This window comes from Lissotriton vulgaris, chromosome 2_1 (assembly GCF_964263255.1).
Source record: "Lissotriton vulgaris chromosome 2_1, aLisVul1.2, whole genome shotgun sequence".
NCBI lineage: Eukaryota > Metazoa > Chordata > Amphibia > Caudata > Salamandridae > Lissotriton > Lissotriton vulgaris.
Genome location: NC_141687.1, coordinates 1,977,726,633 through 1,977,736,613, shown reverse-complemented (window position 1 = coordinate 1,977,736,613; position 9,981 = coordinate 1,977,726,633). Strand labels below are relative to the sequence as shown.

The 9,981-nt window shown below is 48.2% G+C and overlaps 1 pseudogene; it reads right to left on the bottom strand.

Moving 5' to 3' along the window:
- Positions 1–7,898: 7,898 nt before the first annotated feature.
- On the bottom strand, positions 7,899–9,343 carry LOC147733593 (uncharacterized; annotated as a pseudogene).
- Positions 9,344–9,981: the final 638 nt, after the last annotated feature.

The following is a 9,981-nucleotide window of genomic DNA, read 5'->3' as shown; positions in this document are numbered from 1 at the left end:
CCGAATGGGGCACGGGGCCAAATCCCCTGGCTCTTCTGCTCCCCTGAACACGACGGCAACTGACAGACAGGAGCTACATTATACCATGCAAGAACTACTATCTTTATGCCCGAAACCTAAAGACAGCTGCTACCATACCTCCCAAGCGGACTCTTTACCTCGCGTCTGTTAATCCTGTAATCACACTTTTCAACTCTCGAAGAAGGAAAATCGGGCGACAGCCAAATTGAAAATGTTGTTACTCAACTGCAGATCCCTGAAGAAACATAAAATAGAGATACATGATCTACTGACGGAGAGCCGTCCCGATGTTCTATTTCTTACCGAGACGTGGCTAGACGAAACATCGTCGCCTGAAACTCTCGAAGCCACCCCTCCAGGCTACTGCCTACTTAGATTAGACAGACAGAGACAAAGAGGCGGGGGGTTAGCTTTATTCCACAAATCAGACTTAGAATGCACCCTATTGAAGGCTTCGCTACCCAATAGCGAGAGCGTTTTTTTCACAATTAAAGCAGGACCCAAAAACACCATTAATGAGCTACTCATATACTGCCCACCCGGAGGGGCAGCACAGTTCGGCAATCAACTCATAGAACTCATTACCCAACCGGCACTTCGTTACAAAAATTTTTCTCATTTTAGGTGACCTAAATCTCCACTTCGATATTGATGAATGTGGGGAGGCACAAGATGTGGCAGAAGCTCTGAAAGCTCTAGAACTCAACCTACAATCCTCATCCCCCACGCACCAACTAGGCCATCTTCTCGATCCCATCTTTGCCAATTGGGAGGGTGTTAAGGTCTCCCCCCCGATCAGAACTATTTGGTCTGATCACTTTATCATCCCATTTGATATAGAAAGCGCCCCTTCAGATTCCAGATCTAACATCCCCCTACCCCAGAAACGTAGAAACTGGAAAAAATTCAAGCAGGAGACATTCAAACTTGCCCTACTTGAAAACCCCCCACCCCCTAGCAATACCTTACGAGAGGCGTGGGATAATTACGAAAGATGGGTGTCCAACGCGTTAGACACGGTGGCGCCCTGGACACACAAACCGCCCGTAAGACAGACCAAAACTGCCCCCTGGTTCTCCGAGGAACTTAAAATAGCCAAAGTTAAATGCAAAAACTTAGAACGACAATGGAGGAAAAATTACAACCAAGAAAGCAAGTCACTTTATAGAACAGAACTAAATAAATACCATAAACGTATAAGAACAGTGAAAGGCTCCCACTTCAAGGGTAGAATAGAATCCGCCGATAACCCCACCAGAGAACTCTTCACTATCTACAAAGAGGTAACGGTTCCGACCAGACTCGAAGCGCAAGACACCTACTCCAGCGAGCTATGTGACTCTATAGCGGATCATTTCGTTAGCAAGGTTGATAACATTTATGCCACCTTTACTGGCAACATTGATCCCTTTTGCAAAAAAGCAGAAGTCAAAGACAACTCCACTATTATACCCCGCTTGACATGTTTCAAAGTACCTGATAGACAGGAACTACTGAATATCGCATACAGCATACAATCTGGCTCCCCTGTGACGTGTGTCCCCCCAAACGCTGTAAGGGAGTCCTAGAAAGCATGATCGATCAAATCACTCATATCGTCACCCTTTCCTTCCAAGAATGCCATGTACTTGATGCATGGAAAACAGCCCAGGTCATCCCTCTGAAAAAAAAACCAACACCCACATCTCCCAACTTCAAAATCTTCGCCCCATCTCCCTCCTTCCCTTCTGTTCTAAAATAGTGGAAAAAGTGGTCAACCGTCAACTCATGACGTATCTAGAGGAGGAATCCCTTCTCCACCCCACCCAATCGGGGTTCAGAGCAGGCTACTCGACGGAGTCAGCCGTCCTCTTTTCCACCGAGCACCTCAGACAGATGGTGGACGAAGGACAGACAGCAGCGTTGGTCTTATTAGACCTAAGTGCAGCTTTTGACACCGTGCTGCACACAACGCTGCTGTCTCGCCTCTCCGACATGGGAGTGGAGGGACCTGCCCTCGCTTGGATAAGATCTTTCCTAGATAACAGGAGTTTCCAAATGCACTGACCCCCTTTCAAATCCTCCCCCCGGAAGCTGAGCCTTGGGGTTCCTCAGGGCTCCAGCTTGAGCCCTACTCTGTTTAACCTCTATATGGAACCCCTGGCCCATATAGTTGAAGCTTTCGGGGTGGATATTGTTACCTATGCCGACGATGCCCAACTGATGATCAAACTTTTGCTTGACCACACGGAAGATGCTAACAACTTCTCCAAATGCCTATCATCAGTGGCAACATGGATGAACAACAACTGCCTGCGCCTAAATGGCGAAAAAAAACTGAACTTCTAGTCGTCGGTAAAGCCCCAAATGCCTGGTCGCACATGTGGTGGCCCGCGGAACTAGGTAATTTTCCCACTCCCGTTGACTCAGTCAGAAACCTCGGAGTGATGATCGACTCTGACCTCTCCTTTAGGTCTCAGGTCAGCAAAGTTATAGGTAGGTGCTTCAGCACATTAAAAACCCTCTGTAAAGTCCTTGATCTGCTCCCCATCAATGCCAGAAAAACACTCGTCCATGCCTTAGTCACACCCCACCTCGACTACGGCAACATCCTGCTCTTAGGTTTAAGTAAAAAAGGCCTGCCCCGACTTCAGTGCATACAAAACGCGGCCGCTCGCCTGGTACTTAACCTGACTCGAAGAGCATCTGGGAAGAATGCTCTTATGAAGCTCCACTGGCTTCCGGTCATGGAACGCATCAAATTCAAAGCCCTATGCTTTACGCATCGCATCGCCCAGGGCAAAGGGCCAAGCTACTTGCAAAAACTCCTCACTATTCATTGCCCCTCCCGAAACTTGAGGTCGTCCGGAACGATGCTGTTCAAACTCCCCCGCACTCGCAGAGCCAGGATGGGAGGCTGTTCTTTCAGGAACCTGGCCCCTAGGCACTGGAATGAACTACTGCTTGACCGCCGTATGGAACCTTCAGAAACCAGATTCCGTGCTAAACTTAAAACTCACATGTTCCCAGCCAATTAAATCTCCCTTTTCTCCCTGACCTCTTTCGCTCTCTCTTTCTTGCTGCCTCCTGTGATTCAGTAACTTTCCAGCGCGGGGACACACTATTTGTAGTGCAGCCAGACGCTTTAGAAATGGCCTTATTATTATTATTATTATTATTTCTCCTTTTTACATCAAGAACTTTTTATGTGTCTCTATTTAGTCAATTGTTTCTTTCTGTTTTACTTCTTTCTCTACTTAATCTTTCTTCTCCTCATCCCTCGTCTTTCATTTACTAGATATTTTTTGCTAATGCACTCTGTTTTTTCCATACACTTCTCACTTCTTTTGTCCAATTATCGGGGATTGAAATGTAGTTGCTGGTTTCGATTGGTTTAGTCAGATTCCCAATTTGTTTTTCCAAACATTGCTTCTATTTTAATTTAATTCATATTTCTTACCATGGCAGGGGGAAGGAACTCTAGATTTTCAGAGACAGAATTGGCTGTCATGGTTGATGACATTATTAGGGTAGAGGCACAGTTGTTTGATGTCCTTGTTCAGATTACCATAGTGACACAAAAAATGGAAATGTGGGACAGAAATGTCACAAAAGTGAATACAGTATCTAACACTATACATTCACAAGAGAAAATTATGGATCGATTGAATGATCTATGGGGCAGAGTGTGCTTCCTGGCCTCAAAAGCACACCTAGAGGCCCAGCAACACAGGTGATGGTTCTCCCAGACCCCGCGACCACTTTCCCTGGGAGAAGAATGTCTATGGAATCCTGCACACTGATAGTTGTGCAGGAATCCCTCGTGGAGTGGAGACTGGTAAGTTATTTCACTGTATGCCAGAACTCAAATGTTACATAATCCTAATTGTTGTGTCTATCCAGAATGCTTATTTCATTTATTTAACTATTTAGTTTAAGTATTTAATAAAAATGTATGTTTAACTGTAACATTGGGGCCTACATTGTGTAAAAAAAAATTGTGTGGATATCTCTCGTGTTCATTATATAAATTGATGGCCATTTAAAATTTTGACCGCATTTGGAATGTACTATAAGCAACATATTTGGTTTTGGCTTAACCTGAATGGTGAAAGCAGGCTTAAAACATACACTGCCTGAGTAACTCAGACAGGGTCACAGGAACCCAGCAAGTGTGAGTTCAATTCTATTATGTTGTGATCAGCTGCTTCAGTATTGTTGACGTGCCTTCTGTTGTAACATTGTACACTTGTGCCAAAATATGAATGATTTTATGTGCCTACAGTCAGAAAAGTTTTTAAAGTACCACACTGTAATTGATTTATTCTGAATGACTTCTACTTAGTGCCCATATCTTTATGAACACGGTTTGTGGACAAGGAATACATCCCCCGGAATGCACCATGGTTGAGCATGTTTTCAATATGATGTAATTAACTTCATCCTGCCTTATGTTTTCCATGTAACTGCTTTAGTTAATTATAACACTTTGCAAAGAGATAACAGGTCAACAACGTGTCACTTGGGGGGTGTGACTAGTGGCCAGCGAAGATGGTCGCAGGCTGTTCGAGCTGTGGTAGCCGCCAGCCTAAAACCCCTTGCAAATATGAGTTAAAATCCGTTAGAATTTAGAGAGCAGACTGCTGATAACGTTGGGTGGTTTGGACCCTCGGGCAGGAGAAATCAACCCCAGTGGCAGGTTTCCTCCAGCCTCATGAGAGAAGACGCGACAAAACCGGAGGTCAAAATGGCGGCGCCCATTCGCTAGCACAGAGAGAAATGGCCGGAGAGACTGGTCCGGAGCAGAGCTGGTGACCGGAGTACAGAGGTGGTGTCAGGGCTTCCTATATTTACTAGGAGCGCATCAGGGAGCTTGTCCCTTCGATGGTGGACTGGCGGTCTTGGGCGTGTCCCAGGGGAGTGAAGTATCGAGGGAGTCATCGGGCAAAGAGACGGGCCTCCGCCCTCGTGGCAAGAGTGTGATTAGCGGGGCACGGAGATATGCAGGAGCTAGGCACAGAGTAACACGTGTAATCAAGACCCCGGGCGCAGTCGCAATGTGGCGGCCTGGTGAGAGTGACGCCCGGCAGCAGTGCAGATCCCAACATCGTGAGTAGATCGCCATACCTGTGCAGATGCCCTAAGTGCTGATCTGGGGTTCACTGGGACGGGGGAAGCGGGATCTCGCAGGCACTTTGAGGCGCACCTGGGGACTGGAAATAAGCCTGCAAAGCGTATCTCAACACTGCATGTGGGCCCGAACAGCAGTGAGGGCTATAGACTAGGCTTGGATGATGATGTGGAGGTTGAGGACAGCATGCACTCTCAGGCACCATATGCAGGCCTTCCGCTGCACAGTGAAAACATAGGACAAACACTCAGGATTACTCGTCTGGGCTGGAAGTCCCGAGCGACCCCGGCCCCTTTATTTATGCTCTCTGGCCACGCCTGGCAAGAGAGTGAAACATTGTGTGTGGGTGCTTCCGGGTCTTCACCCAGCTAGGGTGAATAACTAGACCGCTACATCCCATCCCAAGTTAGTTTTTCAAACAAATTACCAAAACGTGCTTTAACATACAAAGTCAGTTAGTCTCTTGCTAGGCCGAGGGTTCGGCCTGAGATTGTACGGATGCTGGCGGCCCTATTGCTCTTGTCAGGGACTCCTTGGCTCTGATGACTTCACTGGACTTTGAGATCGAGTTTCATCAGGACTGCCCTCGACTGGATCAGGTTGTAGCTCGGCGGTTTCTGACTGACTTGTAACATGCCGTGTTCCGCCTGGCGAAGGAACTTTCTTTAACCATGAAATGTTCCGTGTTATCACCTCTCCATCCCGTTCTACAGTGATGGCCATTCCGTTGGTCGACTTCACGGTCCACAGCCCTGGCTCATAAGGTGTTTGGAACTTTCCTCCGCTCCCTCGGTTCCGTAGCAACACAGAACACCCAGGTGCCATTACGCGGACTCGCGCCCTTCAGCGATAACTTGCTTTGTCATTGGTTTGCTGTCTCTGCGCTTGGGCACCTGCTGGGTCGTATGGTTCTTGCCTCCAGTTGTCGGCCATGGGTAACATGTCTCGCCAAGATCCGGTCAGCATGAGCGACCAGGGAGATCGTTCTGTTGTACAGTGAGGCGTGCCGCGGTATTCTCTAAGGAACTGTTGTAGGGCAATTTCTGGGTCGGTGTGTTCGGCCATTGCTATGCGCAAGACTTTGTTGGTGGTGCGCATGAATCGTTCGACTTCGCCATTGGCTTGCAGCCACTGAGGTGTAATTTGGCGATGTTTGATTCCTAGTCGTGCCAGGAAGCCTTTGAACTCACTGCATTAAAATGGGGCCCATTGTCTGTCTTGATGACGTGTGGCAGGCCGAATAGGGCAAACGACTTCTCTAAAACCGGTTGCAAATTGGCGAATGCTGTTGACGGCAGAACTTCGACGATTGGATACTTGGTGTAACTGTCGATTAGAACAGCTGTGACTCTCCCATCGGGGAAGCTTCCGAAATCAAGGCTCACCCACGACCATGGCGATGGGACCGGATCTTCGGTGATCACTGGTGCCGGGGTTTCGGAGTTACCTATGAGTTGACAAGCTCTGCAAATGCGCACAATGGTGTCCACACTGTCCTCTAGACCTGGGAACCAAACCTTTTCCCTCATCCTTGACTTCATCCTCCCTATGCCTTAATGGCCTTCATGGGCGATGATTGTTGCTCGTTCTTGCAGGCTTTGTGGTATGACGATGCGTGAACCCCTTAGTATGATTCCTATTTTCAGCGGCGCTGAGTTTATCTCGAACTTTCCAAAATATTCCCAGGCGGGTCCTGTCAGGCTCGCTCCACCCTTGGATGTTTTTGAGGAATCCTTCCCATGAGATACTCGCTTGAAGATTATGTCTGTGTCCATGTGTGTCTTTATCTCTTCTATCAAGAGAGCTTGTGGGCACAACCACTGGGAGACCATGTTGACGAACTCTTCTGTTTTTGTCTCTTGATCATCATCAATCCCCATGGTGGAAGGGGGATGACGCGACAGGAAGTCGGCGGGGTTTTGGGCACCTGTTCGATATACCACCTCCATCTGGTACTGCTGCAATTGGATTGGCCACCTTTCAATTCTTGGAGGTGGGTGAGGTGCGGTTCCTTTGAAAAGCGGGAGGAGACGCTGGTGATCTGTTACTACTCTGAAGGGGTGGCCACTCACATATAGGTGAAAGTGATTGCATGCCCATTTGATGGCCAGTGCTTCCCGTTCTATTTGCGAGTATCGGGCTTCCGTTGCTGTCAGAGCTTTACTCGCGAAGGCTAATGGGACCCAGGTCCCTGGTTCAGTCTCTTGGGTGAGTAAAGCTCCCAGGCCCAACGGGCTGGAATCTACCAGTAGCTCTGCTGAGCGAGTGGTGTTGAAGTAATCCATGGTTGTGCTGGCCAGTAAGGCTGACTGTACTTGTTTGAACGCCTTGTCTATTTCAGTCCACTGCCAGGGAGTTTCTTTCTTTGTTAGGTGTCGCAGTGGCTCTGAAATTGTGGCATGGTTCGAGATAAAGCGTCCACAATATGTTGCCATTCCCAGAAAACTTCTCACTTTGGAGGCGTTTGTCGGTGCGGGAGCAAGTTGGATAGCTTGTGACTTTCTGGGGTCTACCTTGACACCTTACGAGCTAAAGACATACCCAAAGAAATCGATTGTCTTGCGTAAGAACTGGCACTTCTCTTTGTGAAGGGTCAAGCCACGTTCTGCCAACCTCTGAAGAGTGGATCGGAGTCGACGGTGGTGTTCTTCAATTGTCACTGAGTGGATGAGGATGTCGTCGCTTACATTGAGGACTCCTTGAAGCCCTGATAGAATTTCTCTCACAGTGTTTTGGAAAATTTCTGTAGCTGAAGATATTCCAAAATTCAATCTTTTGTACCGACGAAGCCCAAGGTGGGTCGAGAATGTGGTAATATACCTGCTTTCTTCCGGAGTTTTAGCTGATGATATCCAGCGTTTAGGTCTAATTTCGAGAACCATTGCGAGCCGTTGAGGTCGGCTAGGATGTCATCGACCGTTGGTGTTAAGTGTCTTTCTCTTTTTATGGCCTGGTTAGGCATCCTCATATCAATGAAGATTCGGATCTTTCCTGGCGGCTTTGGCTTTTCAACGATCACCATGGGGAATACCCAGGGCGTTGGACCTGCTACTTTTTTGATCAATCCCTGTTGTTCGAGCTTCAGGAGTTCTTGCTCTACTAGTGGCCGGAGATGGAAAATGATTCACCAGTGTCTTAGCGCAACACGTTGTACTGCCTTATCCATATGCAGTTTTACTGGTGGTCCCTTTATATTCCCTAATCCTTTAAACAATTGTGGGAACAAATCCAGATGTCATTGATTTGGAGAAGTTTCATTGCGTTTGCAAATGCAATGAAATTGAGGTCTTCAGCGGTATGACTCCCGACTAATATATCTGCTTCTCTATCGACAACATTGAATGTTGTTGTTACTGCTTGGCTCTCCGATTTCACCTGGACTGTCATCTTTCCTTTCAAGAAAAGCGTTTTCTGGCTTCCGTACGTTAGAATCCTGATTTTGGACGGGGTGAGTCGTGGTCTCGGGTTCAGCTTTTTGTAGTGTTGCGACCCCATTACATTAACGGTTGCTCCTGTGTCTATCAGGCCAGTTACTGGGGATCCATCAATCTCAATGTTGCACTTGGGTTGCGGTCGTCGTCTCTTTTTGAGGTCGCCTGCAAACTATACAAAATAGCATTCTTTGTCTTCTTCCGTGGAGGAGTCATCCAGGCGCTGGTTGTGGCGAGTGGAGGTCCTTGTTGATCGTGAAGTTGTGGGTTCTTCTAGCGATAGATGTCTTACAGCTCCTGTCGGGGTCCTCCTCCCTGGGTTGCCTCTACCACGCGAACCTCCTCGACACACGCTCGCAAAGTGGTTGGGGATACCGCACTTGGTGCACGTCTTTCCCCTTGCTGGGCAACTGTCTGGAGGGTGCTCTTCTCTCTCGCAGTATCCTCACTGTGTCCGTCGCGTTGTCCTGGTGCGCCACCTTCCTCGCCCGCCACGAGATGGTGTGCGAATGGCGTCAGCACGCTCCACCGTGACGCTAACTGTTTGCTCAGTTTGTTGGTTGAGCGCGGTTTCCATTGCAGTTGCTCGGATGTCTGACAATTCGTTTGAGCGAGCGAGGATCAAAATGTCTTCTAAGGAGATGAGGGGTTGTCGAAATATGAGTGTCTGCAGCATTTTGTAGCGGCAGCCTCGGATGAGTTGTGCCGTCACCTCTTTGGTCTGATCGTCCTCAGTGCACGTGCTTGCTAGTTCTCTGAGGCGTGCATGATAAGTGTCCATTGATTCCCCTTCTCTTTGCATGGCTTGCCTGAGTTTGAATCGCTCGTATTGAGGGTTAAACTGGGGTCAAAATGGGCGTTTAGAGCTCTGACCACAGCATCATAGTCGGTGGGCGCGCCAGTGTTCGGGAGATGTGCAAATAGTTTGTATATGTCATCGCCAGCAAAATGTAGGAGCAGCGATCTTTTGACGGCTCCATCGGTCTATCTCGTTGCCACAAAGTAATTGTTGAGGCGGCCAATCCACACATTCCATCTTGGTGACGCCGTAGCTGGCTCAATGAGTTCGCTGAATGGAGGAAGTGCGGTGATTTGGGAGTGTAATGGATGCGATGACGCAGGTGGGGCCTCCTGCTGTTGTTTGACATGGTGCACTCTTACTTGGCAATAGTACCTGCGTCTCACCACGTGCTCGTGATGTCTCCAGTCTCAGGTGTTTGTGTTTTTTATGTATCTTATGCAGGGCTGTGTTGCCTTTACCAGTGTTGGTTGATCCTCCTTTCCCCTGGGATGCGTGCTCTTGCTGCTGAGTGGCTTTGTGCCACAGTTGTACTGTTCTTGCTGGTGTAATGACGTCTTTTTTTTTCCTCTGCTGTTCTCTGTGCCAAACTGGTGTTACATTTGCCAGTGCTTGTTGAT